The sequence below is a fragment of the Dasypus novemcinctus genome, chromosome 28, assembly GCF_030445035.2.
Source record: "Dasypus novemcinctus isolate mDasNov1 chromosome 28, mDasNov1.1.hap2, whole genome shotgun sequence".
Classification (NCBI taxonomy): domain Eukaryota; kingdom Metazoa; phylum Chordata; class Mammalia; order Cingulata; family Dasypodidae; genus Dasypus; species Dasypus novemcinctus.
Window position 1 is genome coordinate 9,054,934 of NC_080700.1, and position 26,782 is coordinate 9,081,715.

The following is a 26,782-nucleotide window of genomic DNA, read 5'->3' on the forward strand; positions in this document are numbered from 1 at the left end:
GCTTCATTCCATTTTGGTCAGAGAAATTACTTTGTATGATTTCAATCTTTCTGAGTTCATTGAGAATTTCTCTGTGGCCTAGCATGTGGTCTATCTTGGAGAATGATCCATGTACACTTGAGAATAAATTATATCATGTGCTGTATTTGGGTGTAGTGTTCTGTATATGTCTTTTAGTTCCAGATCATTCAGAGTCTTTGTTTCTTTATTGATTCTCTGTCGAGATGTTCTGTCTAATGGTGATAATGGTGTATTAAATTCCCACTTTATAATTGTAGAGGCATCTCTTTCTTCCCTTATTTTTTCAGTGTTTGCCTCATATATTTTGAGGCTCCCTGGTTAGGTGCATAAATGTTTATGACTGTTCTTTCATTTGAAAGATTACCACTTTTATTAATATGTACTGTCCATCTTTGCATCTTGCAATAGTTTTGCATTTAAAGTCTATTTTGTCCAATATTAGTATAGCTATTCCCACCCTTTTTTGGTAATTGTTGCTTGTAAGATTGTTTTCCAGTCATTTCCTTCAACTGCTGTGAATCCCTGGGTCTCAGGTGGGTTTCTTTTAGAAAGCATATAGATGGGTCATATTTCCTTATCCATTCTGCCAATCTATGTCTCTTGACTGATGAGTTTAATCTGTTAACATTCAATGTTATTATTCTCAAGGAATTACTAATTAGCCATATTTTCTTTGGGTTTATGTATGTCAGATGTTGATTTTATTTCTTTTTGTCTTTTTAGTTTCTCTTACACTCTCCTCCAACTCTCTCTCTCTCTTATTTTTTCCTTTCAGCCTGCAGAACTCCCTTTAGTATTTCTTGAAGGGCAGGTTTCTTAATGCATACTCTCTTAGTTTCTATTTATCTGCGAATATTGATCTCTTCATTATTTTTGAATGCCAGCTTTGTTGAATAGAGAATTCTTGCACTTAATCTTATTGACCTTCCCTTGTATGTGATGATTCTGTTTTCTCTTCCTTCCTTCAGCATTTTCTCTGTCTTCAGCATTGGAGAGTTTGACAAGTATATGTCTTTGAGGAGGCCTGTTAGGATTGATACTGCTTGGGGTGCACTGCACTTCCTGGACATGTATATCAATCTCCCTCAAAAGGGTTAGGAAGTTTTCAGCCATCAGTTACTCCCAATCCATTCTACCCCCTTTCCCTTTTCTTCTCCTTCTCAGTTGCCTATAATGTGAATATTTGTGCATTTTGTGCTGTCATTCAAATCCTTAAGTCCTTGCTGGATTTTTTCTCTCTTTTTATCTATCTGTTCTATTATCTGTCTTATTTCACATGCACTGTCTTTCACATCACTAATTCTTTTCTCTGCTTTTCAAATCTGCTGTAATTTGCTGAAAGTGGTTTTTTTTTATGTCTTGGATTGTGCTGTTCATCGCCATCATATTTGTTATCTTTTTATGTGTAGTTACAATTTCTTCAGCATGCTCTCCCAAGCTTTTCTTAATATTTAATCTCTTCTTTCACTTCATTAAGTTGGTCCATGGTATTTGTTTGGACATCTTTGATTTGTTCAATTTTCTGCTTCTCTTCTTGGTTTTTAGTTTGTTCTCTGGACTGGGCCATGTCTTCCTCTTTCTTGGTATGGTTTGTAATTTTTTTGGTTCTTGTCTGGTCATCTTTCATCTTAATGGGTTTATTCAGTTGTTTAGCTTCTCCCTCTAGTCTGGGGTTTTATTTAGTTGTTGTTTTTGTGTAATGTGTTAAGTTTTCTCTTTGACACTTTGTTCTTTTTATTCTGTTTCCTTGTTGTCTACATTCCCTTGAAGGAAAAAGATTAGGGCCAGAGAAAGCAGAAGAAGTAAGATAAAGGATAATAGTAATAATGATAGTAAAAGGTAGCAGAGGAATGGTGTAAGACCTAGGAAAATGAATATTTAACTCATGCAAGCAGTGTAGAGTAATAGGAATAAAAAAAGTAAAGTACCTACTATGAAATGGGAACCTGAATATGGAAAAGTATATGGAATGAATTAGAAGGGCAGAGTGATGAGAGATAGAAAGAGAAAAGACAGAACAAAAAGAAAAAGAATAAAAGAAAACAAAATAGAAGAGTTAGAAATTTAAAAAATAGAAAAATTGGGGACTAAAAGAGTGGTAGAATGTAAGTTGAACAACAGAAAGCAGAAGATAGAAAGATGTAGGAGGAAAAAGAACATTGGTAGCCAAAATTAGTATACACAGAAAAGAGAAAATTGAAGAAGAGGAAACACAGCAAACAAGAAACAAGCTAGTGGCACATAATTAAAAAAAGAGAAAAAAGGGTAGGAGGGAGAATGAGGAAAGAAAGACAAGAAAACAAAATGACAAACCAACAAGCAAGCAGTCAAACAAATACTAAGGTAAAACAGCCTTTCCCCTTAAAACCTTGTGGAGATTCTCAGGCTGTTGGTGTTTATCAATTACCCTGCAGCCTTCTCACCACAGATTTTGAAGTGGGTTTAAGCAAGTAAACTAAGTTAAATTATAAAACAAAAGTAACCTCTTTTTTTTATTTTTTTTAGGAAAAACGTGAGACCCAAAAGAAGCTAATACAGGAATAATGTCAATGTTTTCCCTATCCTAAAGTATAAGCTGGACGTTTAATATTCTGGTGGGTTACCACCAAGAGGAGTCAGGAATTGAATTAGGGATTGTGCATATTCAAGGCAGAAACTCCTCCACTGAGCTAAATTTCCTTGTTGGGTACCTTAGCTCTTCAGAAAGCTATCTAGTCCCTTTCCCTCAGGCAGGTTTAACTCTTTGCAATTGGATGAATTCCTGCTGATTAGGAATCCACCTTGCCCCGTTTCTATTCTTATTGCTTTCTCTCCCAAGGCAGAGAATGCAATAGCCTGTATGAGAGTTCCCTTTTGAAATTTAAATGAGACTACGATGATTTAACTCAACACAGAAAAAAATGACTCTCAACCATCTTCAAAAGCACCCACTCCTCACAGGGAACCCTATATATGCTCTTAGATGTTTATTAAGCTCTTCCTATTTTCCCCTCCCTTAGGGGAGTTGAAATTTTGGTATTGTTCACCACCTGACTAGTTCATTGCCCTACTCGTCTTTTTGGCTTTTTCCCAGACCAATTTTCCCTATTCCAGGACAGTTAGGTAAATCAGGCTGCCTCAGCAGATCTACCTATCCCTTCTCCCTGGTGTCACCTTGAGCCAGCTGGTGTGTTCCTCAAAGTTCAAAAAAGGGGGTCCAGGCAATTGAGCCCACAAAGGGGAAACCCCTCTCCACCCTTCATCATACCCCTCCCACTCTCAGAATATGCCTCCTCAGGCTGGGTGACCAGTGAGAGTTGGGGCTTGCTGCAGAGTCCTGCCCTGAGGGTGGGGCTTAGCTGTCCCACAGTTCCAGCCTAAAGAGCCAGAAACTCAGGGTTTTACCCTTAGCAATAAATCTTTCTGTTGCGCACTCTCCAGATCAATGCCCTGAAGCCTACTGCTTTGTGTGTTCCCAAAACAGCTCACTTGGGCAGGATTCTGCCCCCACTCACCCATTTTTTTTGTGAGAGATGATGAGTATGTGCTTACCCCAATGCCATCTTGCCCCTCCCTCTGGAAGGCCTATTTTTTTTTAACATATTACTATCTCCTTTCTCCTAGCAACACGAACTTGGACTAGATAATTAATCTGTGTCTCATTTTCTCCAATTGTAAAATGGTGTTGCAATTAGCTGTCTCATAGAGTTAATGAGAATTTAAATAACAATACATAGAAATGCATAGAAAAGTATCTGGCTTATTGATAACAGTCAATATACCTTAGTCATGACAATTTATCAATTGTTATCACTTGACTGTTTTCCTCACATTTATTAGGTGTTATACTTTTTTTTTTTTATTGACTTTGTAATAATATTACATTAAAAATATATATGTGAGGTCCCATTCAACCCCACCCCCATACTTTTAAGCAGCTATCTAAGGGGAAATGTCATGACCAAGTTACAATGAATTCAGTAACACCTAAAGTGAATTCACTAACAATTAGGGAATTGTTTATACTTGCAACATAGGAAATATATGTCGTGCAGACAAGGCTATGGAATCAGTCATGCCTTGGGAAGATGTGGCCACCAGTTTGGTATGCTGAAGTTCAGGGGTCAGACTACACCCATCACTGAACTCTTGGTCATTTACTTCTCTAGTGTACAATGAAAATTACTGTTCAGAATTATGATACCCTACCCATAGAAGAATCTCATTTACCAAAGAATGGAATTAAAAATTACATTAGTGCATTTTAAGAAAAAGATGGAGGAAATTCAAATTTGAAACTCTTTAACAACAAAAATGTAAACAAACAAAATGGCCTTCTGATTCATTTTCAGAAAATTCAATTAAGCAGCATACCCCTCTCCTTGGCAATCTAACTTGCTAAAGTTTTATAAAATGCCATTTTAATGAAGCACCTACACAAACTAGCTGTCTTTTGTTTGGTCTAAATACTTATTTCTTGCAACTTCATCTTTTGACAAAATATCACCTAACATAGAGCCTAAATGCAATGGGAAATGTCTAAAGATATATAATTCTCTTCTCTGGTAGATTTTTTGATTCCCTTATAACAAAGTCTGGAAAAATAACATCTGTAACATGTGGTCCAATTATTAGTTTATAAATCAACTTCACATAAAAATAAAAGTAAACATTTATTTTGAATTTCCTAAATATTTATTAGGTATTAATGTAGGAGGGAAATTAGAGGAGATAAAGAGCTAAAAATGTTACTCAATCCAAGAAATTACATTACTTATGGTCAATTTTGGCAAAGTATGAATTAATTACTAGGTAACCGTTGCCTTGACCTAGTTTAACTTTATGATTTGGACTTAACTTTACATGGTAGTAGAGAATTGCTATATTAAAGGTTGTAAAGAAACAAAATATAATATCTTGGGAAAAAAGAAAAGGGGGTAAAGAATACTATTTAAAGTAGTATTAATGAACCTATCCATCCTTATAAATATTCCCTTTGTGCCATTTTCACATTTGCCTTAATCTTAGGAACATAACAAAATTCCTTAAATGTGCAAAATCAAATGCTATCATGGCATGTGATTACTAAGAATAATTTTGTCTTCTGAAAAAAAAATTACAGTTCATCTTATCCAGAATATGGATCAAAATGTTGACATTTTTTCTTCCCTAAATTGGCTGGCCACACCCATTTAAAGTCCCTGCCTTTGTTCTCTTGCTTGCCTTGGAGTTAACATTCCCCAGCCACTATTTGCAGACTAAAGTTAGACTAGGGATGTTCAACCCAGGTCTCAGCTCTGAGAATGTCTTGATTGTATGGGTTAATTATCTCCCATCTCACCTCTCACTAACACTCATGCAATTAAATACAAATATGAATGAGGAAAAAGTAGTTTTGCTCCCACATAAATGTTTGCTTTTAACTTAAGGCACTTTCCAGATAACTGGTTGCCATGGTGGCAGGCACTTTGGACAAAGAACCTCAGAGTAAGTAAATATCATTAAAATGACTAATTAACCATTAGATAGGAAGCTGCTATTTTCATGCTCAGTTGAGAATCACAATTCTCCTTCCAGATTTCATATACCTGCCATAAGTTGGAGGAGAGGAATAAATGTAAGGTAAAAGTTTCTACCAAAAACTCTCAATAGAATTTTCTTTTGCTGCTTTTTCTAGCACTGATAAAGACTCTATTTCAAAATCATAGTAGTCTACAAAATTTGCTTGCTCCTCTTGGTTACCTGAATACCCATTATTGCTGCCTTTCTAGAATATCCATGCAAAGCCATCCTTTCATGGCTCAGTTATTTGTGATGTATATGAAAGCATGTTGTATTAGTACTTTAGTCATAATTTGATTCTGCAAATTTCCTCACCATTTCAAAGCTTATGATTGTATTTCCAGAGAAACATTTCTAAGCACAAGGTCTCAGAGATACTACCAATTTTAGTTTAACCTGCCTCTTCAATGGACTACTTAAACTGACATCTCTAACTGTCCACTAGTGGACACATTTATGCATTGAAATGTCTAGTTACATTGTTCCAAACCAAAAGGTAAACTGACTTCAATAATCAGGTCTGAATTTAGAGGCTAATTGCATCTCATCCTTTAACCTTTAAAATGAGCCACCCTTAAAATTTAGCAGAATCCTCCGCACATTTGTCTAAAATCAAGAGTTCTAAAGAGATGAAAATAAAAAGAGATTATTTTATGTGACTGGAAGTGCCAAAGCAATGACCCCCCCTGGTCTTCAATTTCAAAAGGGTTATGAAATCTATGTGCATATTGTGTACTGGTTGGATTTATCATTTGTTCATTGCCCACTGCTCTCATTTGCATAAAAAAGAATAGAAAGGTCAATGTGTTTTTGTTAAAGTGTCTGAATTTCAGTTCCAGAAAGCACTGTTTAATGGGTATGTTTTCTATCAGAAAACAATCCCATAGTATTGTTTGACTTCAGAAAAATCTGAGTTTTCATCTTAATCCTAAGAAGTCAAATGACCTGAGGCAAACTTCCATCTTTCTTTCAATAATATTAAATTCTTTAGTGTAAAGCATATTTTGCAATCCACTAAGTTATTATCAGTGTCTAGGATATGTTTAATAGACAATTACTAAATGCTTGTACGTTGTCATATCATTTGGTTACTTTGTAAAAGGCTGAGCAGAAATGAAATTATGTATATTTATTAATTTTTGCAGACAATGCCTCCAAGAGGTAATAACCATATTCCTACTGGGCATAAGAAAACAATGAAAATATATCCTCAAAGAAAGATGAAACCATATGTAAATGCCAGATATTATTACTTGTTTAGATTTACCTGGCACTTGTCTAGCCTGCTATACAAAAGAAATAGTAACTCATAACTCATGAGTTTTACTCTGATTCCTGGACTGACTCTAAATTATATATTTTCTCACTCATTCTGATTTTTTCCCCACATACAACACCACTTTCAATTGGGTAATATTGGTGAAAAATAACAGAATCGAGGAAAGTAAAATAAATATGGCTATTTATGCCTACTTGATGGGCTGTTAAACAAACAGCCCATTTCATTTATACCATTTTGCCTATTTGACTGGACCATAGAAGGGTACCCCCTTTACCAATCAGAACTACTCCATTAAAAGTTGAGGACAGTCTTTACTCCATGGGTAGTTAGGAAGCCGTTGGGATTTGAAGGAAGCATTTGAATGGTTGGCTATTTATCACTAATAGATTTAATAATAATCTGCTGACCTCCATAAGAAAAGATGTCTTATTTTTCTTCTCCCACAATGAGCAGACTATATTTGACATGCTTGTTTGATATGCAATTTCTGGGACTACCAGAGATTCTTATTAGATAGGTTGTCTTTGTGACTCCTACATCTGCATTTTTAACAGCACTTCCAGGATTTATAGGCAGAGATCAGCAGACCACACTTTGGAGTACGTACCCTAAATCCCAAAGATAGAGTGGGTGGATCCATTTATTTATTTATTTTTTAAATTTATTTATTTATTTTTTTTAATTGACTTTGTAATAATATTACATTAAAAATATATATGTGAGGTCCCATTCAACCCCACCCCCCCACCCCCCTTCTCCCCCCCCCAACAACACTCGTTCCCATCATCATGACACATCCATTGGATTTGGTAAGTACATCTTTGGGCACCTCTGCACCTCATAGACAATGGTTCACATCATGGCCCATACTCTCCTCCATTCCATCCAGTGGGCCCTGTGAGGATTTACAGTGTCCGGTGATTACCTCTGAAGCACCATCCAGGGCAGCTCCATGTCCCAAAGACGCCTCCACCTCTCATCTCTTCCTGCCTTTCCCCATACCCATCGTCCACCATGTCCACTTTTCCCAATCCAATGCCACCTCTTCTATGTGGACATTGGATTGGTTGTGTCCATTGCACCTCTATGTCAAGAGGAGGCTCAGATTCCACATGGATGCTGGATGCAATCCTCCCATTTTCAGTTGTAATCACTCTAGGCTCCATGGTGTGGTGGTTGTCCTTCTTCAACTCCATCTTAGCTGTGTGGTAAGTCCAATAGATCAGATTGTAGGTGCTGGAGTCTGTTGAGGCTCAGGACCTGGCTATCACATTGTCAGTCCAGAGATTCAAATCCCCTAAATATATCTTAAACCCCAACATTAACTGCACCTCCAGCACATTAGCATGAAAGTCTTATGAAGGGAGATCCCATCTGAGTCCAGATTCATCACACATAAACACCATTTCCAAAGAGGGGCCATCTGCCCTGGTAGTTAACCCCATCGGCCATGACCATAACTCCCATGGGTCTCTTTAGCCCTCAAAGGAACCAATATCTGGGGGTTGTATCTGCTTTATCTGTCTCTCTGACTCTGCTCAGTTGTGCATGAGGGCAATCCTTCTGCCAGCCTCCAGACTCTTTTTTAGAAACTCGTAGCCATATAAACTCATTTCTCCTTTCCATTTCCCCCTTACTTTAGGTCAAACAGCATTTTAAAGTCATGGTATTTTATGTAGACATGGATATTCTGCTGATCCGCATTGAACCTTCCGTATAAGGTCATTTTCCAGTTGCATCATCAGTTGGTAGTTGATAGTGGTCCCTCGTTGCCAGGGAGGCTCATCCCCGGGTGTCATGTCCCACGCTGGGGGGAAGGCATTGCATTTACATGCTGAGTTTGGCTTTGAGACTGGGGGTGGATCCATTTATAATGTCTCTCATAGTTTCTATTGAAACATATACCTGGGATACATTGGCTGGGGTGTACTTGGAATCATGAAATAGTGTAATATTAAGGAGTCAATTCTGGGAATAAAAGCCATGAATCTGGCACTGTTAATCACAACAACAGGTTGCCACGGTGACAGCAACTATGGTTAAAGTGCCTCACATAGTGAGTAGATTTTATTAAAAATTATGAATTTACCATGAAAAGGAAATTTACAAAAATAGCGATAATACACGGGCAAGGTTGTGTAATAGAAGAAATAAAGAAGAAAAAACTACCCTTAAATATGTGAGATCTCAGTCTGTATTTTTTTAGAGATCCTTATAAATACAAAGAGACATCTGAATTCTGATGTTGGAATTTAAACCATTCATTTAGTTACTTTCAATTTTGGTGTTACTAACAATGATTAGATTATTAAAATTCCAGGAGTTATTGTAATTTTTAAAAAAAACATATTAAGAAATGCTGATGATAAGCAATGCATGGATAAAATATATCCCAGCCACAGAATATTTCAAGATTACAGTTCTCCTCCTTAGTCTTTCATTAGAATGAAGACATTTATTCCACTCAAAAATCTGTAAATCACCTTCATGACACGTTGGTATTCTTGGACTATTCTTTTATCCTATGTAAGGTCCAATGACTAGAAATAAAAAGCCATCAAATAGAATCATACTCTCAGATAATAATTTCCTGGATACTTGTATATTTTAAGATGTCTTAAAATATGTAAAAAAAACCCTTTCCTAGTCTGATCTGTTTCAACAGAAGTCTAGGAAAGTCTTTCATAATGTTTTAATTTCTTTGGCTGCTTAAGCAAATACCATGCAACAGATTGGATTAAACAATGGGAATTTATTAGCTCACAGTTTTGAGGCTAGGAAAAGTGCAAATCAAGGGGTCATCAGACAATTGTTTCCTTCTGAAGATGGGCATTCTGGGGATGGCTGCCAGTGATCCTTGGCCCTGGACTTCTCTGTCACATAGCAATGCACAGGGCTATCTCTCTGGACCTCTCTTTCACTTCCTGGTTCCATTAACCATCAACTCTTGCTACCTCTCTGTGTGAATTTCAATTTACTTATAAAGGACTCCAGGAATAGGATTAATATCCATCCTGAATGAGTTGAACTACTCAAGATGTTATTTTAACTGAAGTAACATCTTGAAAAGATCATATTTCAAATGGGTCTGCACATAGATGAATGGATTAAGAACATTTTTCTGGGGTACATAGTGCCAAGCCATACTCACATAACATAGGTGATTAAGAAACCATTGGAGCTGAAGTCTGTTGAAGCTCAGGGCCTGGCTATCGCATTGTCAGTTCAGAGATTCAGGTTCCCTGGGTATACACTAAACCCCAGCACCAACTACAGATCCAGTAAAAGTAACAGGAGAGGCTTGTGGACAAAGATCACATCTAAGTCCAGCACAAACTCCAAAATAGGGCCAACTGACATGGCACTGAACTCCATCTGCCACGACCACAGAAACTGTGGGTCTCTGTGGTCCTCAGAAGAACCAATACCTGGGATTGTATCTACTTTATCTGTCTCTGGGACTCTGCTGAGGTGTGCATAAGAGCAACCCCTATGAGAACCTCCTGGCTCTTTCTGGAGATCATAGCCATATAAACTCATTTGTCCTTTCCATTTCCCCCTTTTATTCAGGTCAAAAAGCAATTTTTAACTCCTGGTATTATGTGTAGACTGAGATTTTCTGCTGATCCGAGTTGACCTTTTTATTCAAGGTCATTTTCTAGTTACATCATCAGCTGGTACTTGGTAGTAATCCCTTGGCACCAGGGAGGCTCATCCCTGGGAGTCATGTCCCACACTGAGGGGAAGGCAACACATTTACATGCTGAGTTTGGCTTCAAGACTGGCCACATTTGAGCAACATGGAGGATCTCAGGAGGTAACTCTTAGGGACCCTGCAGCTCTAGGCCTTGTTCTTATTTCAGGTGCACAGGCTTACAAGCATAGTCATTAGTATTAAGGGCTCATTGTTCGACCCTCCTTCTTTTTTGGTCTATACCATTGCACTTGGGGGATTGTTGCCGTTCCTTTAGGGACTGTGATAGAGCTCCTCTATCACACTCCTTCAGTTGTTTTTAATTGTACTCCTTCAGTTGTTTTTAATTCAGCACTCCTTCAGTTGTTTTTAATTGTAACCACTATGAAAATATCCAAACATTTTTATGTACCCTGGATACATGCACTGTAGAACTCCCTGCCAACCATGTGTCCCCTGTCAATAACATCCCACACTAGTATTCCTCCCTTGCCATTGTTGAAACTCTCTGTGATCCAAAACTTCTTCAAAAACAAAATCCAATATATTGCCAGGTTCCATTAATAGTAAAATGGAATATAGTGATGACTTTAAAGGTTAGATATAGAATACATATTAATTTTGAAAAATTAAGGTAAAAATAAATTAGGTTATCAAAAAATAAAAAAATGCAAACGCTTTGTTTTTGATGTTTTGCCTTCCATCCTTGCAGTAAATGTTGTCCTGTATGCAAATTGTCAAGGCAACTTCTTCCGTCTTTGCCTCAGTGTCCACATCCTTTCTTTTACTTTTTTTCACCTAATTATTAAGCTTGTCTTCACAAAAGTTTTAGATCAAAGTAATTCATATATACAATTACAGTACTCTCATATGTCCAACATAAAATCATTTTCCCTTCCACAGCAATAATCTTTTTACATGTTCATAATATATTTACTGAAACTGATGTACAGATATTGAGACAATAGCTTTCAAACAAGGTAACATTTGGGTTTACATTGTGGTTTATATTTTAGAGTATACAATTTTCTAAATTTTTAGTTATCTTATATTTTACATTGTGGTTTACATTTTAGCCTATCACCCCTATATATTTTTGCTGTAATTTAACATGTCTTATATCCTTCCTTGTATAATCTTGTGGAACACTTCTATTGCCCACACAGTTACATTGATTCCATCTGTTCAATACCTCTTTCCCCCTCCCCTCAGGGCCCACAGTGACAGTCAATCTTCATTGCTTGAAGGGCCATGTTCAGAGATACTGGCAACAGTGTTGATGGCTTGACATGCTCAATTGCCCTAATGCATTGGGAGCCATCATTTCTCTTGAGATACAATTCCCTCTATTTGAGAACATCAGTCCTCCCCAGGATGTGGGTATACCTTCACTCCCATTATATGGCCCTCTATCCAATGATATAACCCACTACGGCAAACTGAGCACTCACACACTCCCTACAGTAACTTTAAATACTAGTTTCCTTCCTCATCCCTTAAAATTATTTGTCCCCATCATGACAATTGTAATATATTTTCTTCTATTCTAATTTGGTCAGTGAGTTTTCTAAAGTCAGTTTCAATTTCTACTTAATTTAGCAATCCCCACGAGTTCCTCTAGAATGTTACATTAGGTAGTATAGGTGTTCAATAACTGAACATAATAATTTCAAACCCCTATCATTGCTTAGAGGCATTTAATAAATGCCCATTCTGAATTTTTTAAAACTTTTCCTTAGCTGTCTAAAGCAATTTATTAGTCATCATTATGTTAAGAGAATCTATGAAATATTAGTTTCTATCCACGGTTCAAAAATTTATACTGTGATATTTCTCATTGCTTATGACCTCTGCTTCTGGAATGAATTAAATAATTTGATTAATTATTTCAGTTTTAATTTGAAATAAGACAATATAAAAGTGAAATGAATCTCTGTTTCCAATGTTTCAGAATAAAATGTTGTTATTGTTCTAGGAGCATGGTACCATAGTATAGTAAGATATATTGCATGCCTAGTCTCTTCTTCCTTGAGATGTCCTTATTTTATGGCTCATTTCCACAATATTACAGCTGATTACACATGTATTTGTTGGATATACTATTAATGATGACTTTACTCATATAGAACTTGTCATATTTTAATCTTTATTCTCTCAATTAAGTAACTAATGATTTAATTGTGAAGTTCTGTTTTCAGTATTATAGAAATTATATGTTATTTGTGGGAAAGTACATAAGTGTGGAAGCAATTTGCAGACACCCAAGGGCCAAAGGAATAACGAGTCTGTCTTAAGGGAATCCCATCCCTTGGGTTGAATTTTTATGAATTTAAGGCATAACTACTTATACTTACTCTCAACCAAAATCTATAGATAATTTTATCAGTTCCCTCACAAGACTCATCACAAAACATTTGCAATAAGATGCAAGATGGCAGAGTAGGGAATGACAGGCTGCTACTGCAAAAACTGCAGGAAGGTAGGCAGTTTTACCTAGTAGAAGGAAAGTCATGGAATCATGGGAGCAATTGGAAAATACAACTAGCAAGTGGGCCCAGATGGCCAGGCTAAAGGGAAGGTGAAGAACATAGGGGACTCAAACCAGCAGACAGATGGCTCATAATGCCAAGGAAGCTAGAGGTTTACTGGCTGGAAGAGCAGTGCTCAGCAAGTCAAAGAGTGAAGGAAGCCTTCAGGCAGCCAAGGAAGCATCTGGTTACCCAGCAGTCTCCTGAAGTGGGGGAGCTGCCAGGCAAAGAATTTGGGACCAGCAGTCAGCCAACTCGGGGAGGGATGTAGGAGGTAGGTTAGGCAGTCCAGAGGGGGGCAAAAGCAGGAAAGACACAACCTGGCCAGAGCTGAATGTCTCCAGGGAGAGGGAAAGATTGTCATACCTACCCGTCCTGGGAGAGGGAAACTGGGTCAGTGAGAGGGTGGACTGACAGGCACCTAACAATCCTGGAGAGAGTGAAGCCAGGGATGGCAACCAACAAACCAACAGAAGTCAAACTAGCCTGAGGGAAAATCACAGCACACACCAAACTGTATAAATCTTAATAGGCCTACCTCAAGACATGTATTTGTCAAATTGCCCAATGCTCAAGACAAAGATAGAATATTGAAAGCAGCAAGAGAAAGGAGATCCATCACATACAATGGAAGCTTGATAAATTAAGTGTTGATTTCTCATCTAAAACCATGGAAGCATGAAATGGTATGGCAGAGTTAAAGTCCTAAAAGAAAAAGCTTCTAGCCAACAGTTCTCTATTTTGCAAAGTGGGCGTTCAAAAATGAGGGATATTTCCAAATATTCACAAATAAACAAAAAATAAGAGAGCTTGTCTATAAGAAATGTGCCCTTCAAACAATACTAAAGGGCGCTCAGCCAATTGAATGGGAAAAGAAAAAGAGGAGCTAGAGAGTTGGATGAGAGTGTAAGAACAAACCAAAAGATAAAAGGAGAAATAAAAGCATCACATGGCATACATAAAATTAATGAAATATGGTGAATGTAAGTAATTCCTTGGCAGTAGTGACTTTTAATATAATGATTAATCTCTCCAATAAAGAGCCACAGATTGGCAGAATGGATAAGGAAATATGCCCCATCTATATGCTGTTTACAAGAAACCCATCTTAGGCCTAGGGGCTTGAGGGGGCAGAAAGTGAATGGTTAGAAAACAATTTTAAAAGCAAACAATAACCAAAAAAGTGTGAGAGTAGCTATATTAATACCAGACATAATAGACTCTAAATGCAAGACTATTGTAAGAAAAAAAGGACACTATATCTTAATAAAAGGGGTACTCTATCAAGAAGAAAAAAGAATCACAAACATTTATGCACCTAATGAGGGCACCTAAAAAGACACGAGGCAAATATTGATAAAAGTAAGTGGAGAATTAGATGCCTCTACAATTACCGTGTGGATCTTTAATGCACCATTAATACCATTAGACAGATCATCTCAACAGGGGATCAGTAAGAAACAGAGACCTTGAATATTACATTAGAGGAGCTGGACCTAATAGACATATACAGAACATTACACCCCAATACAGTTGGACTGACATTCTTCTTGAGTGCACATTGATCATTGTTCAGGATAAAGCCCATGATGGCCACAGAACAACATTCAGTGTATTCAGAAAGATTTAAATTATACAAATAACTTTCTGACCTCAAGGGAATGAATCAGTAAGGGGCAGAGAAGCAGATTAGTCACAAAGATAGGAAAGTGAAAAACACACTCTTCAACAATCTGTAGGAAAAGGATGAAATTGCAAAAGAAATTAGAAACCATCTTGTGATGATTGAAAATTACAACACAAAGTATCAAAACCTGAGGGATGCAGCACAAGCTGTACAGAGAGGAAAATTCATAGAAATAGATGCCTGTATTAAAAAAGACAAAAGAGATAAAATGAAAGTCCTAACTGCACACTTGGAGGAATTAGAAAAGAACAACAAACTAACTGCAAAGCAAGTAGAAAGAAGGAAATAATATAGATTAGAGCAGAGCTAAATGAAATAGAAAATAAGAAAGTGCTAGAAAAAATAAGCAAAACCAAAAGCTGGTTCTTTGAGAAGATTAATAAAGTTGACAAACCCTTAGCTGGACTAACAAAATAGAAAAGGAGAGAAGATATAGATAAATAAAATAAGAAATGAGGAAGGGGATATGATCACCAATCCCATAGAAATAGAGTATCATAAGAGGATACCTTCAAAAATTGTATGCCCATAACATGGATAATTTTGAGGAATGGAAAAACTTCCTGGACACACACAAGCAGCCTACATTGACAAAAGGAGAAAGTGATATATTACTCAGCTGTAAGAAGGAATGCAGTGTTAACACACAGAATTACATGGTTGAATCTTGAAGACCTTGTATTAATTTCATTTGGTTATTTTGCTGGCTTCATTTTTTTAAAGATTTATTTTATTTCATTATTTATTCCTCTCCCCTTGTTATTTCTGTGCTTGGGGTTTGCTATCTCTGTCCATTGTGCTCTCTGTATCTGCTAGTCTGTTCTTTAGGAGGCACTGGAAAGTGATCATGGGACTTCTGATGTGGGAAAGAGGCATTCAATTACTTGAGCCACCTCAGTTACCTGGTTTGTTGTGTATCTCATTGTCTTTCCTCTGGGTCTCTTTGTTGCATCTTCTTTCTGCATCAGCTCACCACGCCTGCCTGTCATGCCAGTTTGCCTTCACCAGGAGGCCATAGAAACCAAACCTGGGACCTCGCATGTCATAGATGGAAGCTCAATTTCTTGAGGCAAATCTTCTTCCCTGCTGCCTTCATATTTGAAGAAGTTTTTGGATCACAGAGGAGTTACAAATGTGGCAGGGGAGGATCATTGGTGTAATTTGTCAATGACAGGGAATGCATGGGAAGATGGTCACCTGGGGCATACTTATAAGGCATATGTATGTGTTCAAGTGTTCATAGAGCATTGTCATGGTGGGTGGAGATTCACATAGTAAGAATATTGATTTCTCACCCTGGGGAACTCTGCCACATTCTTTAATCAGACAGCAGGAATCCCATGAATCCAGGAGCAGTAACTATTGAAGAAGGATGGACCATTGACAGGCTCTTGATATTGATGACTCTACTTATGAACCTTTATTTTTGAAATTGAAAATATGCCTAGTGTTATTGGGTGTTTAAGAGTTACCTCCTGAGATCCTCCTTGTTGCTCAAATATGGCCTCTCTATAAGCCAAACACAGCATATAAATGCATAACATTTCCCCTGATGTGGGACATGACTTCTGGGGATGAGCCTCCCTGTCTCCTGCAAGCTCCGTGATGTTAACACAAAGGGACTCAGGTATATGCTGCACAAATAATAGATTTGTGCCACACGTGAGGAAGCCTGGGCATAAGAATCCCCTAAATTTTAACTCTATTACTATCAAGTTTGCAATAGTTTTTCCTCAGCAGAAGGATTTACCTATATTACAGTCATCAGGTAATTATAATGACATTTGCCTCAGAGATATAAATTAATACCCTCTTGAAGGCTGTCTTGCAGTACAAGATCTTTAAGAGGTTGTTGATGTAGGAGGAGTAGGGTGAGGGGGGTGGGGGGTATATGGGGACCTCTTATATTTTTTGAATGTAACAGAAAAGGAAGAAAGAAGAAAGAAAAGAAGAAAGAAAGAAAGAAAGAAAGAAAGAAAGAAAGAAAGAAAGAAAGAAAGAAAGAAAGAAAGAAAGAAAGAAAGAAAGAAAGAAAGAAAGAAAGAAAGAAAGAAAGAAAGAAAGAAAGAAAGAAAGAAAGAAAGAAATTTATACTGGAATAAAGCTGATACAGGATGTTAAAAATTTGAGGTACCCACTGAGAAATATATCCCAATAGGGACATTTTTCACTTTAAAAGATGGGAAAAATCAATCCTATGACCAAAAATTTTTGAAGATTTTTTTCTTTAAGTCCCACCTTTCTGGTGTGGCAAAATGGGATTGCTAAAAATTAAGATGATAGGTAGAAATATTAAGAATAAACAGTTCCAAGGATGGGGAGATGTTTATATGACAAAATGGCAAGTGAGAGCAAATGAAATCAAATTATGATTCACTTTCAGAATACACTGAGTTTTTAGTTGTTTTTGGAAAAACATCAATCCATACTCCTACCACATAAAAAATCAATTATTGATGAATGGCTGATTGAAATTTTAAAAACTAATAATGAAATATTTATTAGAAAACAAAGGAGAATATTTTTGTGGTCTTAGAACAGGAAAATATTTACAGAGGAACAAATAAATTAGAGGGGTAGAGGCAAATTAGATTGTAGTGGAATTAAGAGCTAATCAGAGAGAGAGAAAGAGATGTGGGGACAGGGAAGTTAAGCACTTGTTTTCAGAAGTCATAAAGAATGTTTACAAACCAATAAGAGAATGACAGACAATTCAATCAAGAAAAAAATGAACAGGGAAACGGGCTTGGCCCAGTGGTTAGGGCGTCCGTCTACCACATGGGAGGTACGCGGTTCAAACCCCGGGCCTCCTTGACCCGTTTGGAGCTGGCCCATGTGCAGTGCTGATGCGCGCAAGGAGTGCCCTGCCACGCAGGGGTGTCCCCCGCATAGGGGAGCCCCATGCCCAAGGAGTACGCCCTTAAGGAAAGCCGCCCAGCACGAAAGAAAGTGCAGCCTTCCCAGGAATGGCGCCACCCACACTTCCCGTGCCACTGACGACAACAGAAGCGGACAAAAAAACAAGACGCAGCAAATAGACACAGAGAACAGACAACGGGGGGGGGGGGAATTAAATAAATAAAGAAATCTTTTTAAAAAAATGAACAGAGTAAATGAACTGGCGCTTCCCAAAAAGAGTCAGAAAATGGCTGATAAACATGTGAAAACATGTTCAACTCCTTTAGTAAACCATTAACTCATAGCATGATACAACAACCAGGAGGCTAAAATGAAAATGAAAAAAAAAATCATATATGAGCAATGATGTGGTTAAATAAGAAATATCATACACTGATGGTTGGTGTGAAAAGTCTTACAAAATTATAGTAAAACAGTTTGGCAGCATCATCCATGTTGGAAAGGATGTAAACATGACGAATAATTTCAGAAATACACATATATGCAACAAAAATTCATACATTTCACCAAAACACAAATTCTGCCATTTGAATACCTACACTACTGTCATAGCTCCATAGTGAAAATTACCCACATGCACATAAACAATGGAATTATTATATTAAATATTTGATCATGACACAATGGAATCTTATACAACAATGCTAATGAATGATCCACAATAACTTGTAACTCTACAGATCAAGACACAAACAACATATGAAATGGAAACTCAACATACAAAGGTTTTATTGCTAAATGATTCCATTTAAATAAAGCAAAACGCAGAAGGAACTGTTCAATGGTAATAGCGGTCAGACTACTGTTACCAATGTGGATAGTGGCATGGAAGAAACATAAAAAGATACTACAACATATCAATATTCTGACTTTTGAGTGGCGTGACAGTTTGCAAGTATTTCTTTTTTTTTTTTTTTTGGCCGTTTTAGTCATTTCTTTTTTTTTATTTTTTTTAAATATTTATTTATTATTATTATTTTTAATTACATTAAAAAAATATATGAGGTCCCATTCAACCCCACCGCCCCCGCCACCCACTCCCCCCACAGCAACACTCTCTCCCATCATCGTGATACATCCATTGCACCTGGTAAGTTCATCTCTGAGCATCACTGCACCCCATAGTCAATGGTCCACATCATAGCCCAGACTCTCTCACGTTCCATCCTGTGGGCCCTGGGGGGATCTACAGTGTCCTGTAATTGTCCGTGAAGCACTATCCAGGACAACTCCACATCCCGAAAACGCCTCCACATCTCATCTCTTCCTCCCGTTCCCCACACCCAGCAGCCCCCATGGCTACCGTTCCCACACCCATTCCACATTTTCTCTGTGGACATTGGATTGGTTGTGTCCATTGCACACCTATGTCAAGTGAGGGCTTAGATTGCACATGGGTACTGGATGCACTCTTCCCGCTTCTAGTTGTAGACACTCTAGGCTCCATGTTGTGGTGGTTGACCTTCTTCAACTCCATGTTAGCTGAGTGGAGTAAGTCCAATAAATCAAAGTGTAGGAGCTGAAGTCTGTTGAGGCTCTGGGCCTGGGTGTCATATTATCAGTCCAGAGATTCAAATCCCCTACATATATCTTAAACCCAGCACCAACTACAATTCCAATAAAGTAGCATGCAAGTCTTGTGAAAAGAGATCCCCTCTGAGTCCATTTCCATCACGCAGAAACACCAGCTCCAAAGAAGGGCCATCTGTCATGGCAGTGAACCCCTTCTGCCATGACCATAGAACCCATGGGTCTCTTTATCCCTCAAAAGAACCAATACCTGGGGTTGTATCTACCTTATCTGTCTCTTAGACTCTGTTCAGTTGTACATAGGGCTATTCCTTCTGACAACCTCCAGACTCTTTTTTAGAGACTCACAGCCTTATAATCTCATTTCTCCTTTCCATTTCCCCCTTACATTAGGTCAAACCACTTCCCGAAGTCATGTTATTATATGTAGACAGGTATATTCTGCTGTTCCGCATTGAATCTTTAATTCAAGGTCATTTTCTAGTTGCTTCTTCAGCTGGTATGTGGTAATGATCCCTCGGTGCCAGGGAGGCTCATCCCCGGGTGTCGTGTCCCACGCTGGGGGGATGCAAGTATTTCTATGAATTCCAGAAAGAGAAATACTATGTTTGTAAACTTCTATTTTTCTGGGTGTGTTACCCTTTGATTATATTAGATTCATTTGAGGGACCCTTAATTAATATACCTTTTAAGAGTAGGTTTTTGATTCTACCATGTGAGAAAAACTTGACTCAAGTTGAGACCCTGACTCCTGGCGAGCTGATATAAATTGACACTCAAGAAGAAACATCATGAAGAGAGAGAGCTCTGTCAAAGTTATCCTGGGGCCACGGGAGAGAGGAGCCATTTGCCTGATAATTTGCAGCTGACCTTGGGAAGAGACCCATACAGCTGAGACTGATACAGAAAGCCCAGAAGTAAATGAGCTCTATGTTGAGAGAGAGAGGAAGCCCTGAGAGACAGGCCTTATGCCAGCCCGCAGCTGAGAGAAAGGAAGTCCAGAAGGGAAGACTGGACTCTCAGAGAGATCAGTGACCAGCTTGCTTCAACACTTGGCAACTGACTTTGGTGGGAAAGCAACCTTGAGTTGAACTTTTTAGGGCCTTGTGACAGTAAGCTTTTACCCCAAATAAATACCTTTTCTAAAAACCAAAAGATTTCTAGTATTTTGCATTGACACTCCATTGGCAAACTAATATAATTGGTTTGCTCAAATTTTGGAAGTTCATCGAGTTCTCCATGTAACATCAGTACATACATCTTATATATAGTCTTAAATACATATAAGCAATGTAAAAAGTTGGTAGAAGGTAACTACAGATGCAACTTAGAGATTTTGTGGGTTTGATTCCAGACCACCACAATAAAATTAATACCACAATTCAGTGATCAAATAAAATTTTTGGTTAACCAGGGATTCTAAACTATATTTATTCTGTACTATAGTCTATGAAGAGTGCAATAGAGGCTTATGTCTAAAAAAATGTACATAGGTTAATTTAAAAACTCTTTATTCCTAAAACAAATGCTCACCATCTTCTGATCCTTCAACAAGTCATAATCATTTTCCTGGTAGGAGGTCTTTCCTATATGTAAATGGCTGCTGAATGATAACAGTGGAGTTGCTGAAGTTTGGATTGGCTGTAACAGTTTATTAAAATAAGACAACTGGACACAGAGAGCAGACAACTGGGGGGGGAGGAGAGAGAAATAAATGAAAAATAAATCTTAAAAAAAAAAGACAATTACTTTTGCCACATTGATTGACATTTTCACAACAGATTTTTCTGTAATATCCATGCTGTTTGATAGCATTTTACATCCAGTAGACATTATTTCAAAATTGGAATCAATCCTTTCAAACCCTGTTGCTAATTTATCAGTGAAGTTGGTATAATCTTCTAAATCTCTTGTTGTCATTTCAGTAATGTTCACAGCATCTTCATCAGAAAATAATTCCATCTCAAGAAACCTCTTTCTTTCCTCACACATAAAAAGCAACTCCTTATCCATTCAAGTTTTAATATGAGATTGCAACAATTCAGATACATCTTCAGATTGCATGTTTAACTCTAGTAATCTTACTATTTCCTCATCTGCTGTGACATCCTTCCCTAATATCTTCAATACCTCAAAGTCATCCATGAGGGTTGGATGACTTTTGATGTTGTTATTTTGATCTCCTCCCATGAACAATGTTTGTTCTTTGTGGCATCCAAAATAAGTAATCCTTTCCAGAAAGTTTTCAGTTACTTTCCCATGATCCATATGAGGAATCTGTTTATGGCAGTTATGGCTTACAAAATCTATTTCTTCAATAATAACACTTGAATTCAAAATGAACTCCTTGATACATGCACTGCAAATGGATGTTGTGGCAAAGTCATGAATTTCATTGCAGATGCTCATTAGTGTTCTTGGGTGAGCAGGTGTGTAGTCAATGAGGAGTGATATTTAGAATGGATTTTTTTATTCTGAGCAGTGGGTCTCAATAATGGGCTTAAAATATTCAGTAAATCATGTTATAAACAGATTTGCTGTCAGCCAGCCTTTGTTATTCCATTTATAGAGCACAGGTAGAGTAGATTTAGCATAATTCTTAAGGGTCCTAAGATTTTCAGTGTGGTAAATGAGCACTGGCTTCAACTTAAAGTCAGCAGCTGTATTTTCACCTAATATTAGAGTCAGCCTGTGCTTTCAAGCTTTAAGTCCAATCAAGTTGGCTTCTCTTCTTCAGCTATGAAAGTCCTACATGGAAATTGCTTCCAATAGAAGGTTGTTTCCTCTACATAAAAAATCCTTCAATCTGCACTTAGCAACATATTCTGGATAACGTGCTGCAGCATTTATTTCAGCACTGCTGCTTCACATTGCACTTTTTTGTTTTGGAAGTGTCTTATTTCCTTAGATCTCATGCAGTGACCTATGCTACCTTAAGTTTTTCTTTTTTCAGCTTCTGTGTTCCTTTCAGCCTCCATAGAATTACAGAGAGCTGGTCCTTGCTCCAGATTAGACTTTGGCTTCAATGGAATGTTGTGGTTGGTTTGATCACTACAATTTTCTTTTTATCAGCAATATGGGTTTTATGTTTTCTTATCATTTGGGTGCCTGTTGGAATAGTACTTTTAATTTCCTTCAAGAACTTTTCCTTTACTTTCACCACTTGGCTAACTTGGCACAAGAGGCCAAACTTTTGGCCTATCTCAGCTTTCAACATGTCTTCCTCATTAAGCTTAATACTTTCAAGGTTTGATTTAAAGTAAGAGATGTGCAACTCTTCATTTGACCACATAGAGGCCATTACAGGGTTACTAATTGGCCCAATTTCAATTTAGTTGTATTGGGGAACAACTGTCCAGTGGAGCAGTCAGGTCATGCATTTATAAATTTGCCATCTTATGTGATCATGTTGTTTCCCAAAATAATTACAACAGTAGTGCCAAAAAACACAGATATCCTATCATACATAATAATAAAGTAAATATATGAAATATTAGTATAATTAGCAAAATATGACACAGAGACTGAAACAAGTACATGCTTTTCGAAAAATGGTACTGATGGACTAGCCCAAAGCAGAGTTGCCGCTAACCTATTTGTAAAAAAATGCAATATCTGCAAAATGCAATGAGGCAAAGTACAATAAACCAAATTTAATGTAGATTAGTGTGCCATTGTCTTTATATTTTCAGTAAAGCAGTTGAGCATATTGCATAACTTTACCCTGTGATTAATTTTTAAAATATGCTTTAATGTCTAGGTTATAAACTAAGAGATACGGAGTGAATATACAACTTCCAAAGAAAAGAGGAAATATGCAGAATTTAAAAAACAAATAAATAGAAGATACAAAAAATAAAAACTAAGTGTGATGTAATGAAGATCATGCACCGAATTGGTACATACAATCCCAAATATATGCATCATTATATTGATCATAATTATATTATTGCTATTAACATCAAACAATGCATATATTAAGTTGGATATTTTTAAAGAGATATTACTAATACATAATTAAAGTAGAAAGTTTTTACCTCATTTTCATTACATTTCATGTCATCATATCATTTTAATCAATTAAACAAGTAGCGTAACAGAAAATGAGAAAAGTTGAAAACAGTTTCTCATTAGTTCAGTTAATTAACTATATCAGTATATATACATGCACATAGTTATAATTTTAACAAAGTAACAAGCCTGGTGCTATAAATCATCAGCTTAAATATACTTCACAGTTAAACAAAATTTGTTGTTATTTTAATTCCTCCATTTATACTTTTTCAAAATTACTGCATATCAAACATAGTCTAGTTTTATATATATACAAATACATATGTACATGGAAATGTTAACATATGTATATATGTAAATATAAATAATTATGTGTCTTGTGGGGGCTAAAAATGTGTTTCTCTATATTTTGGCATAATATTCAATGTATATTCATTAGGACAAACTGATGCTGCTGTTTAAAATTTTATGAATTTACTACTTTACATCTGCTTTATAATGTAAATATATAGAAAGGTATAAGAAAATGTTTCTTAAAGTTGAGGAAAAATCATTAGGATACTTCAGAATCCAATAAGTTATTAACTCCACATTACGAACAAAAAATGGATACATGCTTTTCTTCTTTCAAATGGCTATTCCTCTACTGCTCCAAGGTTAATGAAAGTCTCAACTAAAATCTTATGCCCTTAACTTAAAGAAATGAGGGTGCTCTCCCCAAAATTTACTTGACAAAATTCCCACTAGGAATGTTCACATATCAAAAACTAACAAACAAACAAACAAAAACACCACACACACACAAATTTCCATCTACTGTACAAAAATCCATTAAATTTTCTACCAGTTAATTAGATTTTTTCATATTCTCAAACACATCTCTAAAAACAGCAAAAATATCTTTTTCACATTCTTGTTTGATCTACCTCAGTTCTGTGTGGACATTTCTACACTATAATGTTTTAAATACACCAATCTCTCTTTTTAGCAGCATATTTCAAATGACTACCATCTCTCTAAGTACATAAAATTTAAAAATCATACCTTGTCCCCAATGATTCTACTCTCTGATTCTGAATCTGTATTCAGTTTTCCCAACATGCTACTTCATTATTCCATGGGGATGTTTACTTTTAAGTATTTTGAATCACCACCAACCCCACACACAATCTCTTCCTTTATTATGTAACTTTTGCAACAATTTCATGTGTAGTGAATTTTTGGAAAAATATACTATATCAGGTAAAAACTTACATACTCCAAGATGTCCTTAAATAGAAATTGCATAATATTTCATTTTCAACTGTTATCATTTACTGTTTATTCTTGTGGCAAGTGCAGCTTTCCCTGCACTTGAAGTGTGACTTTTCATAATAGTTCTTATGATAGACTAGAAGATGTGTAAATCATAACTGAACATTGTACAGAAACATACTCTTACATATTTCTGATAAGATGGGGAATTCTGCATGCCTTACTTGACAGAGTGGAGCCTGAAAAAACTGGGGTCATGAAACATGAGAATAAATGGGCTGAGAGCTGGGAAACATGAAGTAAAAAGTGCAGAGGTGTTCAACAGCCACCAACTAGGATTATTTAAAAGAGCGATACAAACATGAAATATGGAGGAGAGGGTATAAAAAGTTACAAAAGTGCTCACCAGTACAAGGATGGTGTGGGTAGCTCTGGACTCAGGGGAGGATCTGGGGGAGACATTTTTCCTATGAATATATTGGACCCTCTACTTGTGCCTGTACAAGATGTAAACCATGGAGCCATTGGCCCAGAGCATGAGCCCCAGACATAAAGCATCAGGGACTGATAACAACACTGCATAGAGTGAGTCTGAGATTTTGTCATGACGTACAGAAGTACAATATCCAAAATTTTTTTTTGTTTTTGGTGTTTTTGGTGCTCTGACTGCCTGTCATATATATAACAAAAATAATATTTACCAGCATGTAGACAATCCAGCACAGGAAAAGGGAAAAGCCAATATACTTTGAGGATTTTAATTTCAACTCTGCCCACCTGGCATTCCTGGGACTGATCATGATGGCCTGGAAGATACTCAAGAGAGAGGTGGTTCCTATGGACACCCCCCTGCCCACTCTGTGAAGATAGAAAACAACTTTACATATAAAATCATGGAACAAATATTTCAAACCAAATGCTGCCATTGATTGTGGTATTCCTTTACAGAGAAGGATCAATGAGTTGGCTACTATCAGGTGCTTGATAATCAAATCTATGGACCTTAATCTGCACCCAGTGAAGGAAAGGAAGATATAATGGTAAAAAAAGAGAAATTCCCCAGCATTCCAAATATGGTTTGTAATAAGACTATCCCTCCCATCGCCAAATCCCTGGAGGTCATTCTGTTTATTTCAGAACCAGAAAATACTGCAGTGGGAACATAATGCATGGGCTAAATTTATCATGTCAATTAAAAAGAAGATTCTTCACCTACCATTAGATTGCACTTAAAGACATATTAGTTTTTCTTTCATTAAGAGATTTCTAAGCATTGAATAAATAGTCATTAAAGAGAAATTACTATGTATGCACCATTGCTATCAAGTCTACATATAGTAACTTCTTTTTTCTTCACAAATCCATGATGAAGACACTGATATTTTAATCATAAAGTTGAGGATAATTTAGGTACAAAGAAGTTAAATGATTTGTCAAAATTTACACCTTAGGTAGCTTTAACAACACATGCTATACTAAGGAAGATACCTAGCTATATTATTCAAATAATCTCTCTATATTTGGTTCTCATCTGCGGTCATTTCATTTTAAATTGATTTCTTTTTATTTTAAAGTTTTCCAAGTAGGTGTAAAAGTTATTACATAGCCCAATATCAAATATGAATAATCATTTTGATCACAGTAAATTGTAGATGCCCTGATTGCAGCATATTACTACATAAACCTATCCTATGACAAGAAGAATTTAGTAAATGCAAGATAAATTCTGTATTAGGATGGCAACAGAAAGATAACTTTGTCTTTATAATGGGAATAAATTTATAATGACATCTCTCACTGGATGTATTTAGCAACATTAGGCCATGCTCTAAAATGAGGGACATGAGATACTAAAGCATGATGAAATACAAGGAATTGAAATGAAATCATTACTAATTTTGAATCATATTTACCTATTAATATCTAAATTAAGTTTGCAATAAGATGAGATTTGTGAAAGATATTAAAGTATAGGATGTATGAGAAATAGTGTCTGTAAACTGTGAAATCTTTTGTACTGTTTAAATAGAAATACTAAAACCTATGTCTGATAATATGTTTTTAAACCAAAGAAAATACAGAAAGATACATTTGAGCCTGACAGACTCTTTCTGAAAGGCATACTAATAGAGTTGCATTGTCCTTAATTATTCATTCCCTAACATCAAGGGGCAAAACAGTCTCACCATAATCAACAGACCACAGTTGTTTTCAGTAACGTCACATTTACTGTCTCCATGAAGCAATTTATAACCCATGACTTAGAGAAAACATTTCTTTTCCATCAGCTGCTGTTCAGATACACAATTTCT

At 36.6% G+C, this 26,782-nt stretch overlaps 1 pseudogene; it reads right to left on the bottom strand.

The window, feature by feature from the left end:
- Positions 1-24,450: 24,450 nt before the first annotated feature.
- Positions 24,451-25,593, bottom strand: LOC139437778 (vomeronasal type-1 receptor 4-like; annotated as a pseudogene).
- Positions 25,594-26,782: the final 1,189 nt, after the last annotated feature.